Here is a 22,861-nt window from a genome sequence, read left to right as displayed (position 1 = left end):
TTTATTAATCAAAACCACTCTTTGTTTACGAAAACTGTAAAAGGTTGTCAACAGATCAGCATCTGTAGTTCAGAATTTTTGCCAGCAAGTAAATCGTCTATATATATATATATATATATATATATATATATATATAGAGAGAGAGAGAGAGAGAGTGAGAGAGGGGAGCTAGTGATGGAAGAATAGACTGAATCAAAAGCTGACTTGGTCAACTGCTCTAAAACAAAACTGAAATCTTACAAAGGTAGCCATCTCAACAATACAGTGGGATAAAGCTATCACTATGACCCAAGTTCAAATGGTGGCCCATAAACTGAGGGGTGGGGAGTCAGTGAGTACCCGCTCACCCAGACTTGAATGAGGGCACTGGTGTGGCATACTATGAAACATTATAAAATGGTCCACCTGATACATGTGTTATAGTAATAAATAAATAACATTAAGAATTCACCTTATTTGCCTTTAGTCAGGAACAGTACTTCAGGATGTGCAAACAGAAATTTTATTTACAGTGCTGGGGAGACAATCTTCATACCAGTTGGTAAACCAGTCTCTCTGAACAAAGGAAACTGCATCTTTTATTCACTTGCTTATCAATCAACCATGCAAAGTTTTTATGTTTACAGTGCTTGTAGCAAATCAATGACTTTAAAAATGTTCTCATTTCTTGTGATTCTCGCCTTGGATTCCACATGAACACCATCCTTTACATGACCCACCTGCTCCAGGGGTCTTGTTTTCTGACCTTGGATATTTCAGACTTTCCCTAGTAACAACACACTCGTAGCCTGGAGGAGTCAGCCTAACAAATTCCTTTTACACTTGTTAACATGTCTCTGTTCCTTTAACACTTTTTTTTTTATTTCTGATACATATTAAAATAATGCAGTTGAAACACAGCAGCAACTTTAGCTTATGAAGTTGTATGTTCCACAGCCCTGCATACAAATTATATTTGCTGTTTAACAATCATATAGAATTATCAATGAAACTGAAATGAATATACATTTTTAATAAACTGATCTTGTCCCATAACAGTTTCCCCCCTTTGACACTATTAGTGTCATACAATATGTGTAATTATATTTTTATTTTTCTTAACTTGATAAAATAAGCTTCAGCATCATAATAATTATCTACAAAGATAGAACTTTCATTGGCAGGTATGTGTAGTGGCATTTCACGTGCAAGTGAGGTTAAACATCTTGTAATTACAGCCTTCAAAATAGAAAATATTAAAATGATCAAAACTATAATAAAAAGTACAAGTACAATACCATGGACTATGCTAGTTCCCAGGTTACCAAAAATACTGCCCAACCTTTCAAAAAGTGTCCATTGTTTTGATGTGCTATCCAAATCCTTGGCCCTTTGCTCCATGAAATTTGCCAGTTTTTCCTGTTCCCTGTGATAGTCACTAATATATGAACAGCAACTACTCCCTGTGAGGGCACATGACCTCCCCCCTTTTGCAGCAAGCATTATATCAAGTGCCAATTGGTTCTGTCACACCACAGTTTGCATTTCTCGATTTGCCATCCTGATGTGATACAAAGTTTCATTGGCTACCTCCTGTAGAATTTGAGCAAGCATTGTGATTTTAAGCACTGTCTTTTGCATGCCATACCCAGAATTAAAGACTGAAAATACTTGCTCTGCCCAGTGGATTGTTCGCTTATTTTTTTAGTGTACCTGCTGGTGGAGTTTTAAAATGCTGAATAGCAGGGGTAATATAGCCCACAAAGCAACATCCAGACTAGTCTGTAGGCAACCAGGGGTAGGCACGATCACCCCAGATGTAGTAACGGTCCCTTATTATGCCCATGCCACACCTCCAGTCATAGCTTTTTAAGTGCAAAGAGTTTAATGTGCTTTCATGCTTGGTGTCATTACATTTGTTGATTTTTTTACTGGTACAGTCCCACTTCTGGCATAACATGCGTCTCCATGATGTGTGGTTGCAAGTTGAAGAGACACAACCTTTGAAACATCAGTTCCATTATGCCAGGTTAGACTGATGTTACTAAGGTCTTTTTTAAATGACACCTGTGATGCAGGGATGGGAATCATAGGAATCCCTGCCATAGAATGGTGAGGTATATGTGAACATACACAACAGTTTGTTACGTTTAAGTCTGTGGCATACTGCTGAAGAACCATCAAGAAATTGATTTCTCTCGACTAGTTTATAAGAGGAAACCGCAACAAAAACAAAGCAAGGGTACTGTTGTCACTGGATTCATCATGGACTGCTACTGAAGTTGACTTACTTCACTAGGCAGATGATTTGGTTATCGCACCTCAGTCTTCCTCTGTCGGCTGCTATGATTCTCCTGGGGTCCCCACACAACAGGTCTTGCAGTGAGATGAATGGATTCAAGTTGGTAGTCCTGCACAGCGAACAACAGGGTTGTTAACAGCACCTAGAAAGGATCCTTCCTCCTTGCTTTCAGGCAATTCTTCATTTGGAAAGTTTTGAAGTAAACCCATTCACCCAGCTGCAGTTAATGACAGGGCTGGTCATGAGTTTTCGGTAGTGCTGCTTTTACTTTTCGATGATATTACTGCAAGGCATGAATGAATGAATTTTTGACAGTAAGAAATTATAAGATCATCTGACAAAGTTAAATCGGCATTTCCCATAGGAGGGGTAGCTGGAAGGGCCATGAGTTACCCATTAATATGTTATACAGACTCAACTTCCTTGTGGCATTCAGTGAGGCCTCTCATACTCATTAATGCTAAGGGGAGGGCTTCAGGCCACTTTAAATGGGTTTTAGCACACATCTTTGAAATTTTATTTTTAAGGGTCCTATTCACCCTTTTTACTAATCCAGATGACTCTGGAAGGTTGGGACAGTGAAGACTTAACTTAATATTAAAAATTTTGCATAGCTTTTTTACTAAAGAATTATTAAAATGAGTTCCTTGGTCACTACTGATAGTACATGGTATATCAAATCTCGGTATAAAATCATACACAAGTTTCTTGACAACTGTGACTGCATCAGCTTTCCGACATGGATAAGCTTTTACCCATGCTGAAAACATGCACACTACCACCAAAATAAATTGTAAATTGAGTCCTAGGCATCTGGATGAAGTCCAGCTGCATATTAACAAAAGGTCCCCAGGGTGGTGGTAAACATGCAGTCTTAATGTTTGCATTTTTACTAACATTATACTCCTGACATATACCACAGTTGTTTATGTACAGAAGTATCAGAGGAGACATGAGGGGCATACTAGTTCTGAGTAATTTGATTAAATAAAGCTGTTGAACTTGCCTGGGCCGCTAGGTGATATACCCTTACCTGGTAAGGTAGCAAAGAGGCAGGCGCTACCAGTCGGCCGTCCGGATGTCACTATATTTTGTCAGAGGATTTACTGCATCCATCTTTGAGCCACTTCTGAACTTCTCCCTGTGATGCTTTAGCTTGAAAAGCTAACATATTTTTAAAATGAAACCATTATTACTGTTGGTTTGTCATAGTTAACATACACATATCTTTACAACAATTTTTTACTACTTGTTTAGCAGCTTGGTCTGCCATATTATTGCCCTTTGTTATAACATCTATGCCTTTTTGATGTGCCCAACATTTGATTACTGACGGCCTGTTAGGTAGCAAAAGTGCATTTAACAATGATTTTATGTACCGTGAATTTTTAATTTGATTTTCGGAAGATGTCAAAAACCCTCTCTCTTTCCAAAGTTGCCCAAAAGCATAATGGCTGTCTGTAAAAATATTGGCCACTTTGTCTAACTCATAGGGTTTTTGCAGAGCCACCAGTTCAGCTATTTGAGCAGAATGAGCACCCTCTAATCTTTGTTACAACAATATTATGTCTTTGGTGCAAATGGATATTCCTGCAATCAGTTGTCCAATTTGATTTCTTTTACAGGAGCCATCCACAAACAGGTTCAGGTCAGCATTGGGTATAGGAGTGTCCTTTAAGTTCTTCCTAGGCGAAAGCAAATAGTTACACACACACACACGCGCACAATCATACTGTTTACTGTCCTCAGCAGTAGGCAACAGAAATGCAGGATTTAGAACTGGACAGTGGATCAGAAAAGTAGATGGATCAGAAAGAAGCTTAAGGTCATATTTAGTTAGACATGCAGTTGAGAATGGTTGAGTTTTCATTTTAAGCAAAAGAGATGATACAGAATGAGGGACAGCTACTCTAAGAGCATGCCCGAGCACCAGTGATTGTGCAAGATTAACTAGAATGGCAGCAGCGACAACTGCCCTTAAACAGGGTGGAAAACTTGTTTGCAACAGAATCAAGTGCCGTGCTGTAATAAGCTAATGGACGATAGCTGTTCCCATGTTTCTATGCAAGCACTCCTTGAGCAAATCCATTTCTTTCATGGCAGAATAAAAGTTGCATCATAGTCTGGTAGCCCTAAAGCTGGGGCAGTAGCTAAACTTGTTTCAAATTTTGAAATGAATTTTCCTCTTCACTGTTTTAAAGGAGTGGCTGTGGTGTATCCTGCTTGTAAATTTGTCAGAGGTTTGGCAATTTCTGTCATACTTAGGAAAGATCTAAGCTGTTGCTGAGTAGTTGGACGTGGGGCCTTAGATGTTGCATCAGTACGAGATGGTAACACCTGCCTGCTAACCTGAAATATTAAATGACCAAGGTAACGTACCTGAGGTGACCACAATTGTAGTATCTCCTTGGACACCTTGCGTCTGTTTTCTGCAAAGATAGTCAGAAGATGCAGGGTTTCCTGTTGACATTGCTGAACAGAATTTGATGCTATAAGTAAGTCATCCACGTATTGTACTAACACAGACCCATCCAGAAATGTTACATTCTCCAAATCATTTTTTAGAATTTGAGAAAATAATGGAGGAGATTTAGTATATTCTTGTGGCAACAGTGTCCATGTATATTACTGTCCCCGATAAGTAAAAGCAAACGGAAACTGACTCTCAGAGTGATTGAGTATAGAAAAGAATGCTGAACATAAATCCATTACAGAAAGGTAATTAGCTGTAGGTAGTATGCAACTCAATATTGTTGCTGGATTTGGAAGAACAGGAAAAGTAGGCAATACTGCATTATTTACAGTCCTTAAATCTTGTACAAGTCTATAAGTATCCTTTCCTGCCTTTTTTCACTGGGAAAATAGGAGTATTACAAGGGCTTTTAACTGGTATTATTATTCCTTGCTGTATCAGAGACTGAATTTCAGGTTTGAGTCCCTGCTCTGCTTCCACTTTAGTGGATATTGTGGAAGTTTATGGAGAGGTTTTGATGGATTTAGTTTGTTTTATTTTTACTGGTTCTGCTGATTTCACTATACCTACTTCATTGGCGTGTTTAGCCCACAAGTTGGCAGGTACCTGCTGTAGTAACTTTTCATGTGCCTGTATGCTTCCCAACAGGCTGTTCCTCAGTTTCTGCTAAAACTGCTAATACTTCCCCCTCTGATTCTGTCGGAACATCTAGGTACACCCCTTACAGTATATAGTACAACCCAGCTTGCATAACAAACTCTTTATAGCAGATTTACTAGTGCACCAGTACTCAAAAGGAAAGAATGCCTTTCTTCGATCGGACCTAAAGAAATGGGGATGGGTTCCAAAACAGTATACATAACAGTAGCATTTGTCACTCCAATTGCCTTTACTTTATGCTTTGATACTGGTATTTGACTATCTGAAGTAATTTGTAATACAGACCTAGTAGCTCCAGTGTCCACCAGAAATGGGATTTTTTTTTTTATTATTATTTATTTCCATCTTAACGTAAGGTCCTTTTTGATCTATTGGCAGTAGAGGATTAAGATTTATTTCTATTTTATTTCCCTGACCTGGTCTGTATGGGGCTTCCTGACTCCTTCCAATGTGAGGAGGCACTGGAGGAAAAACTGCATTATTATTATTTGGTTGCCATTCAATCAAGTATTTTGGACTCTCTGCATTTGCCTATGTGGGCATTCTCTTTTTCAGTGTCTTGCTTCTCCACAATTGAATCAAGATGTGCTAGATGAAGGCGGAGGGGCACTGCCAGCTCGTTATTGCCAACCAACTGCACTTTGTTCCCCTCAGTCAGGACTTTTACTAAATCCTCTAGAAATTCGTCTACCCCTTCCCCTGCTTATGCCTCGGCCCCTCGGGTTTTCTAGCTTCCTGATTTGTAAAGTTAACAGTTTATCCTCAGTAGGCTTTCTCTGTTTTTTCTGATATTCTGTAGAATGATTTGCAGCACTTAATAAAGACTCTAAGTCCTTTCCCTGACAGTCTATGGACACTTGCTTTATTTGATTTTGTACAGTGGCTTGCAGACCCTGCACAGAAGTAGCTGCAATAGCTGGCTTAGGTTGCTCTTCTAGATCTGGTATTTCTGAATATCTAGCAAATACTGTTTTAAGGCAACTTGAATAGTCTGCAGGGGATTCCCCTTTATTTTGTTTACATGCCTGTATTTTAGACCAGTCAGTCTTAAATTGACACACGTCCATAATCTTGTTTAACAATGCTGTCCGTTTATCTGTTAATGCCTTTTCCAGTAACAGCTTCATTATTTCATCTGAAGTAACTATCCTAAGCAGCTGAGTTAAATCTGTCAAAGTAGGATTGTAACATTCTGTTGTAGTTTTTAATTTTTCCCTAAACTTTAATGGATCTTCCCTAATATTTGAAAACCTTTTCACATAGTATGCAAATCAGCAGAGGTCCAAGGACGACGAGCAAGTTCTGTATTATTAGCCCGCAGAATTTCCCTGAGAGGTGCCAAAAGATCTCCTCCAGAGGCCACGATCTTGTGTTGTACCCTGTCATGTGAGCATGTATGATGAGATACAGAAGTATCAAATACTAATGCCCCTGTTGGGGAAGTAGAAGCTATCTGAGAAGGATAGAAAGAAGAACCCCCCTTGACTGCAGATGCCTGTTCAGAAGATGAAGATTGAACAGGGGAACTAGTCTGAGATGTAACAGTATCATGCTGACTGGGTGTCCACACCTACATCCCAGCGTGCTGTGGGCTCATGAATTTATTTTGACAATTGATACTCTGTCCCAGCATGCTGCAGGCTCATGAATTTGTTTTAACAGTGTATTCTCTGCATCCCAATGTGCTGTAGGCCCATAAACTTGTTTAACTTCAATTTTTTCTTTTCTCTTTTTTTTCATTCATTCATACATTAACAACGCAAAACATCTCTCGTACCTCTTGCCTTTCAATCTTAAGGGTACTGCCGTCAACACAAGGCGCCTCCTTGTGTTAATTTGTCCTTTACTGTATGTGCACATTTATTTACTATTCTTGTTTGCTGTGGGGTCCTCCCACTAGCAACAAATTTCCTGTGTGGTCCTCCCACTATTACTTTGTATACCTTACAAACAATTCAGTCAAACAAAGCGCAATCATTCACTTATTCTATGTTTGCTAAAATTGTCTAAAAGAGAGAAAAACACAAACCAACCCTTTTCCCTTACAAAACAATTTCCCTACCAAAGCTAGTGTGTTTGCACACCCTGAATTGCTGCACATCTGAGTCTCTGACTATTCCATACAAAGCAGTGTGGAACTCACACAAAATCTGTGATGGGCTCTATTCCAGCACTGCCTTGCAGCAATACCAATGTTCAGATATGGAGAACGGCACCAAACTGTTAAAGTAATAAATAAATAACATGAAGAATTTACCTTATTTGCCTTTAGTCAGGAACAACTTTTTAGGATGTGTAAACAAAATTTTTATTTACAGAACTGGAAGACTGTCTTCATAGCAGTTGGTAAACCAGTCTCTCTGAACAAAGGAAACTGCATCTTTTATATACTTGCTTATCAATTCAACCATGCAGAGTTTTTACGTTTACAATACTTGTAGCAAATCAGTGACTTTAGAAATGTTCTCATTTCTCATGATTCTCGCCTTGGACTCCATGTGAACACCTTCCTTTATATGACCCACCTGCTCCAAGGGTCTTGTTTTCTGACCTTGGATATTTCAGACTTTCCCTATCAACAACACACTAAGTCTGGAGGAGTCAAGCTGACAAATTCCTTTCACACTAGTTAACATGCCCCTGTTCCTTTAACACTTACTTTTTTTCTCCGTTTTCTCTGTTGCATATTAAAATAATGCAGTTGAAACACAGCAGTAACTTCAGGTTATGAAGCAGTATTTTTCCACAGCCCTGCATACAAATTATATTTGTTTTTCAACAATCATATTATAGAATCATCAATGAAACTGAAATTAATATGTATTTTTAATGAACTGATTTTGTCCCATAACACGTCAGCCATGGAAATTTGTACAAGGATTGGGAATGCAGTCCCTGTGACCAGAGTTACTCCTACCAGCTAGGAATTTGGTCTGTGAAAGTGACGTAACTACAAGTTACTCTACTTAAAGACTGCCGTATGGCTCATCTTAAGGTTATGCCACAGGTGAGCAATTCCACAAAATGTTTTTAAAAATGTAGTTCTGATTTCATTAGGTGGGTATAACTCATTTCTCTCATTTTGAAAAAAGATCATAAACAAATGAGTTATTCCCATTGAACAGGAGTAACCAATGCCATCCTTGCAAGCAACAAGCACTACTGTAGCCAGAGCTAAATACAAGCATCCATGTGCCAAAGGGCCAGTAATGCAAGGCACACAATATCTGAAAGGAAACTAAGGAAGGGGATTAAAGCAGAACAGATGGATTGGTCAAGTCAGGAGGGCTGATGGGTCAGCACACAAAGAAAAACATATTTAAAAAAATCTGCATGTGAAGCTTCTTAGGATGTACTGCCTGCCTTTGCTAAAATTCCTTTTATTAAAAGCTTAACTGTGGGGTCTCAAAACGCTTTGAAGTCTCTCAGGAAAAGGTTAGCCAAAAACACAAAACAATGGATATAGAACAACAAAGACATTTAAAAGCAGTAAATGGTTAAGACAGCTAAGGAACAAAGGCAGTGCTACCTACAAAGGCGAAAGGCCTTGCTTATGGTATTGCTCATAAAAATGTATACCTCTCAACCTGCTGCAGGCCTTTAAAAATAATAGCACAGGGATAGGAATCACACATTTTTGGAAGAGGTCTTCAAATATCAAACCACACACAGTGATAAGGGGTCTTTATATGAGCTTTGACTTGTTTTTAAAATGTGTGTATACCATTAAATTGGTCTGACTTTTTGGGAAAAAGCATATCTACAAGAAAAAAATACAAAAGCTTAGAGAGAGAAAAAAGTCACAGAACTGCATCTAAAACAGCAGATGAGAGGTATGAAAACACCTTATTTTTGATGACTAAAATTTCCTAGCCATAAGTTTTCTGTGCTTGAAAAAAAAAAGTTAAACATTCATGCTGCCAAGGCAACATGACCGGTTTTCCTTTCCTGATGTTGGGAATTGGATCTTCCCCAATATGCAGCAGCAGGGACCTGCTGTGACCAAGGAGCCACCAGAATTAACTCAATGTTTTCTCTTTCCTCAACAACAGACCTTACTTTATAGAACACTACACTTAATACTAGCCCCTAGAAAACACATGGGCATTATGACATTTCAGTCCATCTAATACTTCGACTGTAGAAAACTAATACTGAAATAAGACACACATGTGCATGTAATCATTTTGAGTTGTAGAAAAGTACAGTTGTGTAGGTAAATTTACTGTAACAGTAATGTTCAAATAATCCCTGCTGCAGAAGCCTAAGCTATATGTTTTATGTCCTGCAAAGCCTCAGGGCACCTTCAACTCACCCAAACCATCAGCTTGAGCTGAGCTGGCTAAAAAGATAGGTTTGGGTGCCATGACCTAGAGGGGTTTCATCCCAACTGAGAGAGGGAGGCTGAGCCCTGGGAAGATATTGCTAGGAATAACCGTGGAGGGAGTGGCTACTGCAACACTGATCATTCAAGCATCCACTGCCATGATAAAGTTATTTACACAGCTGTACTATGTTCTTCATACTGACCATTGCTATGATACCCTAAGCTGTATGGGTAGATTACCATAGTTTAGAACAACTGGAAGGTAGAAAAAGAAGGGTCCAAGAAGCCCTGGAGATTGGTCCTAGCAAAACTTAACCAAGACCTAGAGAAGGAATTTGGCGTGCTGTACTTTGTAAAAGTATGTACAGAGATCCAGGTTGCTGCTTCTAGAATACTTCTATAATTCAACCCTTTCCAAAAGACCATAGATGAAACTAAGACATGATAGGATATGGCTTGACTGTGCCTGGAATAGTTTTGTTCTGGTGGTAATAACAAAAGGTAATAGCCCGAGATATCCATTTGTAAATAGTCTGCATTGAAACAGGTTGTCCCTTCTCCTTACTTTAACAAGAAATGAAGAACTGAGCAGAAGTTCTGAAAAATTTTGTAATGTCAAGATAGTACCTGAACTGTCTGTGGACATCCAAGGTGTGAAGTATCCTTTCTTCCTCATGTTGGAGCTCAGGGAATAACACAGGGATATGGCTAGTTTGGCTAAGTAAATTTGAATGACACTTTAAGCATAAAAGGATTGGTTTTCAAAGAAACCCTGTCCTGTGGAAAATGAAGTAAGGTTGACCTACCATAACAGCTTACAACTCAGATATTCTTCTTGCAGAGGTCAGAGCAAGGAGTACAGTTCTTTCCCATCTTAAGAACATTAAGTCAACCAGATGAGCTGGTTCAAATGGAGTGTTAGCATCTCGAACACAAAATTAATGTCCCAAGGAGGAGCCACTATCTTTCTTGGAGGTATTTTATGCATAACTCCTTTAAAAATATGTTGACATGGGAATGCCTTGAAAAAGCGGACCCATGGGAACACATGCTGAAATAGCAAAGAAATGAACCGTGATAGAGGACTAAGACAGGCAAATAGAAAAGCAACTGACAAAGATTGTAAAACAAGTGAAACACTACTCTGAATGGGTTCAGGTTATATTTTTGGTGCCAACTATAAAACATTTTCCATTTGCTAATATATGTTTTTCTAGTAGAGGACTTTCTTGCCCCCATATTTACATGCTGTACATCCTCTATACAAGTGCCTAAATGGTGTGAGACCCTAAGATCCAGGCAGTCAGTTAAAGTTGTTTGGTGCTGGGATATATAAAATGTCCATGTTCTTTTCTTTTTTTAAACAAGAAACATCTTTATTAAATTATCACTTATGACATATGCAATTATACATTTATATAAATGAAAACAAACCATATTGATAAATCTGTCCAGTCATTGCCAGTCAAACATTACAAAGCTCTTTCAATTCCTGCCTTCCCATAAACCTCATTCATAGTTATATTCATAGTTTAGTACTAAGCTAACTGCCCGTGTGAGCCATTTTAAGCCTAGCCAGCCAAACCCTGCACCTTGTGTTTGTAAAGCAAACACCTTAGCCATTAAGCCACCCTCCAAAACATTATTCTGCATGTATTGTTCCCACCATTCCTATTTTTTCCATGTAATTTGATCATACCCTTTTCTAAAGCTCCCACTTCCAGTTGTTTTATCTATGTTCCTATATTCACTATTTCTAGTACAATTAGTTTAAACTTTAATTTCCATTTTCTAGTAAATGCTTTTTTGGCAGCCACCAGAATTAAACTCAACAAGGCCGTGCTATGTCTGGCCAATTCCAATTCTGTATCACGGACCAAAAAAAGAATTTCCTTAGTTACACCAATTTGCTCACCGAGTATTTCTGGTAAAGCAATATGCAGAAAATTTTTCAAGTCTGCCAACTCATTACAATCTGAAAAAATATTTTTCCAATTACCTTTCATCCCTGTTCTTGTGTGACTAGATCTAGTCTGTGAGGACACTTGTGGTCTCTTGCCAATTCCAAAAGAAGGGATAAATACCGTTTCCTGGGTCAGAAAGGAATCACCACAACGATCTTGAGGAATTCCTTCGGAATCTTCAGAACTCATGTCTAAGGAAAGGAAAATGCATCGGTATTCCAAGCCTTGCATGAAGTGTTGGAATAGAATTTTTCCAGCTGATTGTTCATTGGGAAGGCAAAAAGACCTACTCGAGGAACTCCTCACAGATGGATCAGATCTTGAAACACCCCAGATTTGGTTCCCATTCATGGGGGTCTACGTTTGTTCTTCCCAGCTTGTCTGCCACACAATTTTGCTCCTACAGAATGTTTGAATTTATTTGCTTGTGTCTGTCTTTGTTGCCCTTTTTTACATTTTGTGCTTGTGTCTGTGTTTGTTGTCCCAATTACTTGCATTTTTATCCCCCTGGCTAAGTGCAAGGTAACTGTGGTGACTGACTGTATTGGAGCAGGAGGGGAGAGGGAGAGCGAGAGACCTGGATTCAGAATACTTGATGTCCCATCAAGTGATTTCTCATCTCACACATCCCAGAACTGCGATTTAAAAAGATAATGGGTGCTGATGCTGAAATCAAAGAGACTTCAGATATCACTGGATCTTCCTCATGTGGGTCTTGCCAGAGGTATCACAAGAATCATAATTGTCGTGAGATTCAGAATTCTGAGGTATTCTCTCCCTTGCAGCACAGAAGGTTGAAAGATCCATGTAAATGAGCTCAAACGGCAAACAGGAATATCCAAAAGCATACAAAAACACCGGAGCTCAACAACAGTAAAATATTAAGAAATTTATTCAGTTACACACACACACCTTTTGGAAATCCTACCTTTGTCAGTACATATACAATGTTAAAACACAGTATCATTTAAACTAATCAAATGATTAAAGCCACCAATAAAAAACAGTAACAATTAATATAGTAGCAAAGTCAATTTAAATCAGTTTGACGATGCAGCACATTATAAAACATAAGAATTATGTGAAGAGATTCATGAAACTAAAAATATATATAATTATATAATACTTTCATCACTTCATTTGTTTAAATTTTAAAATAGGCTGAATACTAGTAGCAAGATTCAAACGTGGTGAACTATCTGCATTAAGCTGTAAAATCCAATTCAGTTCAACAATTTCATAGGTTCATAGGTTGGTACTAGGCTATCAGCCCTAGGGCCTATACAAGCCTAGCCATAACAATTCCCTGGCTATTTCTTCCCACATTATTTACTTTCCTGGACCCCTGTCTAGCAGGTCGACTGACGTGATCCCTAGGGTGAATTTCCTTTCTCCCATCCAATCGTCAAGGTTCCTCTTGAAGAGGTCCATAGAGGCACTCTGTTTGACATGTATGGGCAATCTATTCCAGAGTCTGGGGAGTCTCTGGGTCAGGAACCTATCCCTCCAGCATGTTTTGTTTATTGTGATGACAAGGTTTAGATCCCTGGAGCGTGTATCTCTGAGGGATTGGGATTTCTTTAAGTGTAGCATGTCCAACAGCTCTGGGTTTGACATGGCCTTGTATGTTAAGCAGAGATCGCCTTTGAGTAGACTATATGCTACAGAGTATAGCTGGAGTTTTTTAAGGCGGTCAGCGTAGGGCATCTGCTTTAGGCCTGTGATTCTTTTAGTGAGGTATTTCTGAGGCTTTTCCAGTTGTTGCAGATGTCTTGAGAGGTACATACCAAATGGGGCATTGTATTCTGTAATGGGTCTAATGAGGGATGAGTACAGTGGGACAATGACCTCCTTTTTTGTGGATGAAAAGCCCTTCGTGATGAGGTGTACCACATAGAAGTATTTCCTGACTGTTGTGGCGATGTGGTTATCGAAGGTGAGACGACTGTCCACCTGTGTCCCTAAGTCTCTTATCACACTTTCTGTGTTTAGTGTACTGCCACCTATATGGTAATTCATGGATACATGTTTTTCCCAAAGGGGATAACAATACATTTCTTGGCATTGAGCTTGAGCCCATGGCTCTGGCACCAAGCATCTGTGTCTGTAAGGCCCTTTTGTAGAGTATCCACATCATTTGGGGATTCAATAATGGCTCCCAGTTTGCAGTCATCTGCAAACTTTGTTAGCCAGAGTCCCTTAGTGTTGACCTGTACTTCAGAGAAGTAGATGCCAAACAAGAGCGGCCCCAGGACTGAACCCTGAGGTACTTCACTTGTCACTTGTCTGGAGCTGGATTTGGAGTCGGCTACTTTTACAGTGTGGGTTCTATCAGTAAGCCATTTAGCAACCCATTGGGTGACATAGGGATTAATGCCCAACTTAGTAAGTTTATCTATGATTCCAGAGTGGGGGGTGGTGTCAAAGGCCTTGGCAAGGTCTAGATAGGCTGTGTGGACCACCTTACCCTTGTCCATGGCTCTGGAGACTGATTCAAAGAAGTCAATCAGGTTCAGGAGACAAGATCAGCCCTTCACAAACCCAAACTGGGTGGGGTCCAGTGTTTGAAGGTTGCCAATGTCTTTGTTTATAAGTTCCATGATAATACGCTCCATGGCCTTGCAGATAAGGCTTGTCATACTGATGGGACGGTAGTTTCCGGGATCAAAGGTGGATCCCCCCTTGTGGATTGGGATAACTGTAGCTCTGCGCCACTCAGTGGGCACGAAACCTGAGGTGAGGCTATGATTAAACATGACACTTAGGTGAGGTGCCAGTTCATATTGTAGTTCATGTAGTACACAGCCCGGGATGTCATCTGCCCCCATGGATGCTGTATTCTTGGCTTTAGAGAGTGCGTTTTGTACCTGTGTGGCCGTTATTACTGGAATTTGGCAATCTTCCGGTATTGAGATGGGCCATTTAGGGGGTGAGAGGGGGGTGAAGTTGGCACTGAATCGATCTGCCAGGATATTGGCAATATCCTTCGGATCAGTATATTTAATGCCATTCTGTTTTAGCTCAGAGCAGATCTGAGCATTGCCATTTAGATTCTTGACATAGTTATAGAATGCTTTCTGGTTGTCTTTGAAATCTTTGGCAATTTTATTTTCGTAACTAGCTTTGGAGGATTTTATGAGGCATCTCAGTTTCTTACTGAGGCTAGTAAGGGAGTTTTTTGCATCCTGGGATTTTCCTCTTTTCTGCATAAGTTTCTTCCTTTTGTTGTAAAGTTTGTTTGTGGCAGGGGACCACTAGATTGGCATCCTTTTTTTGGATGAGAGCATTTTGGTTCTATTTGGGATGGCACGATTCATGCATGAGTGGATGTGCTTGTACAGTGCCTTAGTGTAGGATTCAGCAGTTGAACTTTCAGTTCCCGTCTGCATGGGTGTCATGAAGTTTGTCACTTCTGACTTGAGTAGCATGAAGTTGGCTTTGGAGAAGTTTTTTATGGTGGTTTCTTTACTGGGGGGTGGGGGTAGGATGTGGATGTTAAGGGTGATTAGCTTATGGTCAGACCTGACTAACGAGGGGGTGACCATAGGTATGGAGCATTTCAGTAAGGTTTTAACATCATCACCTCTCTTCCTCTTTGTCATTATTGGTATATCTCTAAATTTAAAGCTATGCTGTAAACCTTTCCCCTTAACATGCTTCACAGTGAATTAATAACCACATTTATCTGATATCGAATAAATGCTCTATTATTCTGATTTTAAGTTTAATATTGCACTTACCCACATAAAACTTGAACACAAAGTACAAGTAGACAATTAAATTATATTTTCAGTATTGCAGTTTGCATAACAACCAAAATTAAATATTCTCCTAGTACCTGGATTTATATACTCTGCTGAGTTTAGAATTCCCTCCCTTGCCCATTAAGGTGGCCTCAACAGTCGCTGAAGACATTGTTAACCCCCAGTTCATAGCGGCTATATGTGTAACACCAGAGGGATCAGGGGAAAAATCCTGGAATAGATCTAAATGTAGATGTTTTCTGTGGAAGAAAATCACTTTGTACCGAGGTTCTCTTGGAATCCCAGCCTGCATATGAGATCTCTCAGCAAAAGAAGAGATTCCTGACACTTTAGAGAAAGACTCTGCTTAGATAAGCAAGACATCTAAATATGGAAAAATGTGGATACAGTGTAGCCTGCAATGTGCTATCACTGGAGCTAGACACTTTGGGGCCACTGGACACATGGATAGAAATGTGATGATACGCATCTTTTAAATTTAAGATTACCAAAAAATCTCAAATGGTGAAAAAGGTGTAAGAGATTGTGTTGTGAAAAGGTCTTGAACTTGGGCACTATCACTAACTGGATTAAGAAAAAGGCCCATAACTGATCTACAGTTTTTTTTTTTGTTTGTTTGTTTTTTATATCAGAAACATTCTTGAATGAAAACCTCTTCCCCACTGGGAAAAAGGAATTATTTCTCCCCCCCCCCCCGATAAAGGATGTGCCGTAGGACAGGTGGGAACAGAGGGGGTTTGGTCTGGGTATGTGGAATAATTCCATGAAAAGGAGGAATCTCTTCCCACTCTGTCAATCTCAGAACCCATTTGTCTGAATCATCTTGTTGCTACAGAGACAGAAATGGAGAATCTAACTTTCTGGAAGGGATAAGAGACTGCCAGGGTGGGAGGAGGGACAAGGCCCCTTACACACTCATTCTGACCTTTTTGACTGTCCTTTGTCTTGGGGGGGGGGTTCCTGCTTTCTTTTAGGGAACCTCCCCACCACTGCTTTTTAATGTCTTTTTCCCAACATATTGCTGAAACTCTTTCTGCTTTGTTTTTACTGCAGTTGCACAAGGGAGCAAAATAACCTTTGGAAAATTTGGAGAGGGAGAGATAAAAAAATCTGAGAGATTCCCTGTATATCAGCTTAACCCCCATCACATTTTTGATAACCTTTGCAACAGTGGGACCAAAATCTCTATACAAAGGTGAATTTAAAAGCTCATTTTTATATCCTCTAGGAAGTTCGGAGAATGAAGCCAGGCAAACCTCCTCAACACAGTAACAGTGGCCACCTCACTGGATATAGTATCTCCGGTCATAAACAGACTTTAAATAACTAGTGACCTGAAAAGTAAAATAAACCAAACCACACAAAGCAGATTTTTCCTCACAGGGAGGCACTGCAGATAAAACAAGCCTCATATTTTCACAGTAAGTCACAATAAACTTTTAACATATGAGCTTGACAACTCAAAATTGCAAGAATTAAAATTGCCGAAGCAAACACTTTTCCCCACACTTAAAAATTGTTTTACCATCTTTATCAAAAGGGGAATAATTGGATTTAAATGTTGGTCAGAAGCTGGATTAACTAAAGCTATAGCTATGGATCAAGTTTGGGAAGTCTATAAAAACTTAAAAGATTGAGGAACTTTATACGTTCTCTTTGCCTTTTTAGGGGCAGTAGGCTGAATATCAGGAAAACTGCAGGAAGTGACACACACTTCCTCCAGATCTGACAGAACGGGGAAAATGGATAAAGGTTCTGGAAATTCCTTCTGTAACAGCTGGGGGGACTGAGAAACCTCAGTGTTCTACCACTGAATACATTTGCACATTGTGGAAATAGTCTCTGAGATAAAGAATCACTGATGGGGAAATTCAGGTAACACGCTCTCCACGAAGTCTGAATCCGAATTCTGAGGGGAAAATGTATCTGTTCCATCACATTCCTCTCTGGATTTAATTTCTTGAATCTGTTCAGGAAAAGAGGAATCACTTTTTCTTTTACCAGAAACCACCTGATTAGAAAGGTCAATAGCCTGTACAAGACCCTGAGCCAGACTTAATAAACTACTCCTGCCCAGTAAAGCTGGAGGAGTTTAGTTTTCTAATTATTTTTTGACAGTAAAATGAAGGCAAACACATTTTTAATGGCAGCAATAGCTTCCTCGGGGATGGGCAAAACATTCTGTTAAGCAGGGGCACTTTCCCTGCCCCTTCATGCAATACCAACAGAGGGGTTCTTCCTTGCCCATTAAGGACAGCCCAAATAGTTGCAGAGGATACTGCTAACCCCCAGTCCTTAGTGGCTGTATTTGCCGCACAGAGGGATCATGGAAAAAAGGAAAGTGGTCAGAGGAGCAAGTTTGGTCACAGCAGAAACTTTCAACTGCATCTGAAGCAAATTACCAGCCTGCTGTGGTGGCAAACACCTATACTGAATTATCCACTTAAGACATGGGCAAAGATATGTTTATATAAAAACAAACAGTGTAACTTCTACTAGTTAAGAATTATGAGTAATGATTTTTGAGATATAACAAAATATTTATTGACAATTTCTCAGATAAAAGTGCGTCGCCTGACCAGCACTAAACACTCCAAGATATTCTTTGTGGTCAAAACCACCACACCTCCCGTGCACTGGTATATTATAATCACTTGAAGTTGCTGCTTCGCAATAAAAAAAAAAAAGCCGGTTTCCTGATAGGATGAATTTGCACAGAAATGCCTCCTGCTACAATAAAATAGCTAAATTTACCATCAATCTCCCTCACAGGACCCACCATGGTTATAGCTTAAAGCAATTAATCTGGCTTGATCGGCACAACTACGTAACATATCACAACTAACTACAGCACACAAACTCATTCATCATCCAGAAAAATGCTCTAAACTACAAACTGTATTACTTGCTACCCTACTGTCCAGCAATGGACCTCCATTCTAGTAACAAATTCTTGTTACTTACAAGTAAGTCAACCAATGTTGCACGAGACTCGCTGTTCTCCCACTATGTTGCTGAACTCTCGAGTAGTATTCCCACACAAATAAAAATCTCCAACAAACTCTGTAGTTTTAAACCACTGTTTAAGCAATATCTTAACCAGTCCTGGTCCTGTACATTCTCATCACATGGTTAAGACTCTGTTCACCATATGGTACTCTCCAAGTCCATACTCTTGACCTCTCACTGAGATGATGAAACAATTGTTATACATAACTGTTGCCTGTACAATCCACTTAGTTGCCCATGAGCTTTCTCTTTAGTAAATTCCACCTCTTTAAAATCTTAAAACTTAGCAATTACTGCTTGTGTTAAAATGCAAATAGAAATGTAACTACTCTGTGTTTAACTGGAACTTAGTATAATGCAATGTAAGCACATAGAGTTTTTTCCCTTTGCCTTCATTGAAAATGGGTATTACCCAGTCAGACTTTCCTGGTAAACAAAGACAAATAAAATAAATGCATTTGTTGAGTAATATTTGCTGAATTTTGCATTGTCAGCTTTTCTTTTAACTAAAAAAGTAATATTGCAATAAAATGAAAAATTATTTTCCCTTAACAGCTATGAATATCTCTCAACCTCTTAGCGCAAGAAATCTGGTTAAAGCCTACAATAATGGTGGATCAAAGGGTCAAAAGTAGGGACAGATTTTAAATATTGCTCTTATAAACTTAAAAAAAATTGCTAGAATAGCAGGATTTGTGTTAGCATGCACTTAAAGTTAAAAAAAGAATAATGGTCTTTGGAGCAACCCATTCTGAACCCTCTGCACACTCATGCACGCCCGCACCTACTCAAACACTCGCATACAGGCACTCGCTCAAACTTGCTTATACATATGCATTTGCACGGTCATAGGTTCATAGGTAAGTACTAGGCTATCTGCCCAAGGGCATTTATAAGCCTAGCCAGAATGTGTTGGCTTTCGCCACCCCCTTAGATTAGTTCCCCTGTGCTTCTGTCCAGCAGAGCCATCAGTTCCCCACGCCACTGTCCAGCAGAGCCACTGCAGTGATCCCCGGGGTAAATTTTCTGTTTCACAATCACCCTTCAAGGTTTCTCTTGAAGAGTGTTAGGGAGGGGCTCTGCCTGATGTATATTGGAATCCTGTTCCAAAGCATGGGGGGTCTCTGAGATAGGAATCTGTCCTTCCAGCATGTCCTATTTATCGTTGTGGTGAGGTTTATATCTCTAGAGCGTGTGGCTCTCCGGGATTTGTTTTTTTTTTAGGTGGAGCATGCCCATCAATTCTGGGTTGGACATGGCCTTATATGTCAGGCAGAGATCACCTCTGAGTAAACGGTATGCAACCAAGTACAACTGGAGTTTCTTGAGTCGGGCTGCATAGGGCATCTGTTTGAGGCCAGTAATCCTCTTGGTGAGGTACTTTTGTGGTCTTTCCAGCTGCTGCAGGTGTCTTGTAAGGTGCATCCCAAATTGGGCGTTTTATTCTATGATGGGTCTAATGAGTGATGAGTAGAGAGGCACAATAACCTCTTTTGTTCTAGATGCAAACCCTTTTGTGATTAGGTAGGCCACATAGAAGGATTTTCTAACCACCTTGGCAATATGATTATCAAAGGAGAGATTACTATCTCCTTGGGTCCCCAGATCCCTTATTACATTTTCTGTATTTAGGAGACTACCACCTATGGTACTTTGTTTTTTCCAAAGGGGATGACTATGCACTTGTTGGCATTTAGTTTAAGGCCATGATTTTGACACCAGGTATCCATCTTAGTGAGACCCATCTGGAGGGTGTCTGTATCAGCCGGAGAATCAGTTATGGCCCCTAGTGTGCAGTCGTCTGCGAACTTGGTCAGCCATAGTCGTCCTATGCTTGCTTGTATCTCTGAGAAGTATATACCGAACAGGAGGGGTCCTAGGACTGAGCTCTGGGGGACGCCACTTGTAACCGGTTTAGAGTCGGATGTAGAGCTTGCAACTCTCACCATGTGGGTTCTATCCATGAGCCAGTTGGCAACCCATCTTGTGATGTTAGGGGGTTTATGTTCAAGCTGGTGAGCTTGTCTGTAATACTAGAATGGGGAATGGTGTTGAAAGTCTTTGCGAGGTCTAGGTAGGCTGTGTGGACCTCCTTTTCCTCATCTAATGCCTTGGTAACCATCTCAAAGAAGTTCACCAGGTTTAGGAGGCATTATCTGCCCTTAACAAAGCCAAACTGGGTAGGGTCCAAGGTTTAGAGGTTCCCAATGTCTCTGTTAAGGAGTTCCATGATGATGCATTCCATAGCCTTGCAGACCAGGCTAGTCAGGCTTATAGGGTGATAGTTCCCGGGGTCCATTGTGGCTCCACCTTTCTGGAGCGAGATAACTGTTGCTGTGCGCCACTCTGTGGGTACGTAGCCTGTCGAGAGGCTGAGTTTGAACAGTGTGTTTAGGTGAGGGGTTAGTTCATTTTGGAGCTCTTGTAAGGCACAGCTTGGGACACCGTCCGGTCCCATTGAAGCTGTGTTTTTGGCTTTGGATAGGGCTGTTTTAACCTGTGTGCCGGTGATTGACAGGGCCCTAAATTCTTCTGGTATGGTTATGGGCTCTTTATGGGGTGAAAGGGGGGTGAAGTTTGCACTAAACCTGTCTGCCAGAATGTTGGCAATATCAGTCGGTTCAGTGTATTTTGTGCCATTCTGCACTAACTCAGAGCAGATCTGAGAGTTTCCACTTAGGTTCTTGACATAGCTAAAGAACGCTTTGTGGTTATCTTTGGAGTTATTGGCAATTTTTCTTTCGAAACTAGCCTTGGATGATTTAATGAGGGATTGTAGTTTGTTGCTTATACTGATCAGGGATGTCTTTCCTTCTTGGGATTTTACTCTTTTTCTGCACTAGTTTCCTCCTCCTGTTGTATAGCTTGTTTATGGCAGGGGTCCACCTGGTTTCCTTTTCTTGGAGGAGTGAGCCTTGGATTTTACTTTGGATAGCACGATCCATGCATTCCTGCAGATGCTCATAGAGTGCCTTTGTAAAGGTTTCGGCAGCTTGGACAGCATTGTCCTTTAGCATGGGGCTGTGAACCTTTCCACCTCAGTCTTAAGTAATGTGAAGTTTGCTTTTGAAAAGTTCTTCACAGTGGTTTCCTTGATTGGGGGTGTAGGCGGAATGTGGATATCCAGAGTGATTAGTCTATGGTCTGATCTAACCAGTGAGGGGTTGACCTCCGATGTGGAAAACCGGTCGCCCATGTTGGTAATGACCAGGTCCAATATGTTGTTCCCTCTGGTGGGGGTGTTGACCAGTTGACCCAGGGCGTTCGAGTTTATAAATTCTAGGAAGCGTTGGGCAAGGGAGTTATTACTTGAGTAGTTCTCCCAGTTTGTTTGGGTAATTGAAATCACCCAGTATTAGGGTGTTTTGGTAGGATCTTCATATTTCCCAGTGTCTCCAGAAGTGCAGAATGGGGGTCCTGGGCCATGGTGGGTGATCTGTAGCAAGCTACAATTTGGATTGCAGTTTTGCCTGTTATATACAGGTCGTCAGTCACGCACACTAACACACACTCACACATACTCTCCTACAATCATATACAGGTACTCGTATACTTGCACTCACACACGTTTGTATACAAGCTCTCACACATATTTGCATATACAATAGCACTTGTGTACAGTCACATAAATGCACTCATGGATACTCACAGACAACCGGAGACACACACACACACACACACACACACACACAGTTTCTGTTTTTCCAATTTTCCCTGGCACACTGTTGTTTATTTAATAAAAATCTGAGCCAGGAGCTTGGAGCACAGTTCATGACTTGTATTTAAAGTGTGTGTGTGTGTGTGGGGGGGGGGGGGGGGGCTAGCTTCCCCTCGCCCTATGATTTTGGCAGACTTGAGAAAATATTATAAAACATACATTCATTTAAACATTTTGTCATACTTGTGACATCCTATTGATTGTCCTGGACCACATATCTTATTATTCTGAAAACATTCCTCCCTGCTGGAAAAAGAATTGGAATCTTGACAGGTGATCGGATTTTGACTTACTGTTTTTGTCAACTTCTCCTGTCATTTTTGAACACTCTAAGGGTCTTGGTATTGAAATTAACTGCTGTCGTGGCTGATTGTCAACCAGCAGTTAATGTAATTAATTAAAAAAATAAAGCATGACTGAATGAAGCAGAGAGAGGTGCCAATATTCAATTTATTGCTAGAAGCAAGCCACATTGTAGACTTGTCCTTCCACTTCGCATATAGCCATCAGTCGCAAACCCAATGACATCAGCATGACACCAACATTTGTGAGAAGGACAAAGTGAAAAACTGAACTCTGCAAATTATAATTTAAAGGGGCCTCTTGGAAATGTGTGGCATCCTGGTATTTTACGTTAAAAGTCGCTATTTTCCAACGCTCTGGTG

At 40.2% G+C, this 22,861-nt stretch overlaps 1 protein-coding gene across 1 annotated transcript in view; it reads left to right on the top strand.

Annotated features, from left to right (window-relative positions):
• LOC122815417 (protein canopy homolog 3-like) overlaps positions 1 to 22,861 on the top strand; it is a 549,901-nt gene that overhangs the window by 382,586 nt on the left and 144,454 nt on the right. The window lies entirely within an intron of this gene.

The sequence above is a fragment of the Protopterus annectens genome, chromosome 11.part0 (genome assembly GCF_019279795.1).
Source record: "Protopterus annectens isolate FY-2018-M chromosome 11.part0, PAN1.0, whole genome shotgun sequence".
Taxonomy (NCBI): domain Eukaryota; kingdom Metazoa; phylum Chordata; order Ceratodontiformes; family Protopteridae; genus Protopterus; species Protopterus annectens.
Note: the sequence above shows the minus strand (reverse complement) of the source record. Positions and strands in the feature narration are given on the sequence as shown.